Source organism: Sinocyclocheilus anshuiensis, unplaced genomic scaffold, assembly GCF_001515605.1.
Source record: "Sinocyclocheilus anshuiensis isolate Anshui unplaced genomic scaffold, SAMN03320099.WGS_v1.1 scaffold242, whole genome shotgun sequence".
In the NCBI taxonomy this organism is placed as follows: Eukaryota; Metazoa; Chordata; class Actinopteri; order Cypriniformes; family Cyprinidae; genus Sinocyclocheilus; species Sinocyclocheilus anshuiensis.
The window spans coordinates 830,675-832,225 of NW_015546053.1; the positions used below are offsets into that span (position 1 = coordinate 830,675).

At 33.5% G+C, this 1,551-nt stretch overlaps 1 long non-coding RNA gene across 1 annotated transcript; it reads left to right on the forward strand.

The window, feature by feature from the left end:
* Nucleotides 1-206: 206 nt before the first annotated feature.
* On the forward strand, nucleotides 207-604 carry LOC107699217 (uncharacterized). Its single transcript, XR_001635432.1, has 2 exons — nucleotides 207-283; nucleotides 528-604. It is a non-coding gene; the product is annotated as an uncharacterized LOC107699217 (long non-coding RNA).
* The last annotated feature ends 947 nt before the right edge of the window (nucleotides 605-1,551 follow it).

Below are 1,551 nucleotides of genomic sequence, written 5' to 3' on the forward strand. Positions count from 1 at the left end.
AGAAAGAAAGAAAGAAAGAAAGAAAGAAAGAAAGAAAGAAAGAAAGAAAGAAAGAAAGAAAGAAAGAAAGAAAGAAAGAAAGAAAGACATGTGAAGTCAAAGATGGATAGCATTATTCAGACTTTCAGTGATCCCTTGGTTATAGATTATTATTAGCCATAGGAGAGCTTCACATTTAGTCATGTTCCATGTGTTTTTTATTGACAGATCTATCCTTCGGACCACAACAGCAACAACTTCTCCACTCCTTCCACTCCTGTGGGCTCCCCTCAGGGCATTGCAAGTAAGTCAGATAAGCTGTCAAAGCTTGATATGGTTCATTAGATCTGTTTGTGTTGAAAGGTACCAAGACAAAAATGGGTATGCAGAGGAAGAAGCCTGAAGAATCATAAATCATTATTTTTAGATTGATGGGCTTTGTGTAGGTTAAGGTGTGAATGTGAAGCTCTAGAGCGCCATCTGCTGTCATAGTGACATACCAGCATTCAGATGTTTCACATTTAGTCTATATATCATGTTCTCCTCAGCAGGTGCAGCACAGTGGTCGAGAGCTTCTGGCCAGGCTGCTCTGTCTCCTAACTATGAGGGTGGACTACATGCACTGGTAGGTTTATCCTTTTTGAATATTCCCACAATGTAAACACCTCAAGCTTCACTCTTCAATTAGACAAATATACAAGTGTTATTTTAGTATTATTTGTATAATTTTAAAATATTAATCAGTATTGTGATTTCGCTTTTATGGTTGGTTTTATTTAAAATTTTAGTTGTTGTTTTTTTTCTATTTAGCTTAAATAGATTTTTATTTCAGTTTTAGTAATTTTAGTACTTTTATTTGTGTTAGTTGCCAAGGCAACATTTCTAATTTTCGTTTAAGCTCAAGTTTTCCATCTAATATTCATATTTTATCTCAGCTAACAACAATTACTTTAATAGTTTGTTTTACTTAACAATAACACTGATGTACAACCACATTTAGCAATGTTAGCATTTAGCGTTTTTAGATTATATTTAAAAAAATGCAATTTAAACACATTAAATAAAATGTATTGTGTTCTAATATTATTATATTATTTATATGTTTGACTTTCTTAATGAATGTTTTTGGCCTCATTGTGTACAAATCATCTGTGCCTTTTATTCTATTTATTCTATTAAAGGCACAATATGTAAGATTTTTTAATTAAAATATCCAAAAACCACTAGAACAGTTTTATATATTTTGCTGACTTGTGTACTTACATTATCCCAAATGTTTCAAAGACCAGAGAAATAAGCAATTTTAATTAGTGGCACGGACCGTGTCCATTGTGTCGCCTGCAAATGACGTCATACACCCTTGATTTCCGGTTTTGTTTTGTAGAACATGGAAACACCAAAGACGCTTTACTATGCATTTTATTAGACAGGTGATGACCGCACAGAGTAGCATTATAACAAAACTTTAAAATGTATCTAATAAGATAAAACAGCTCTGCTTTACCCCACATACGCTCGACCGGAAGGAGCGGAAGTGGTCGACTGTGGCATAATAAAAGCTCTGCTGCTTTC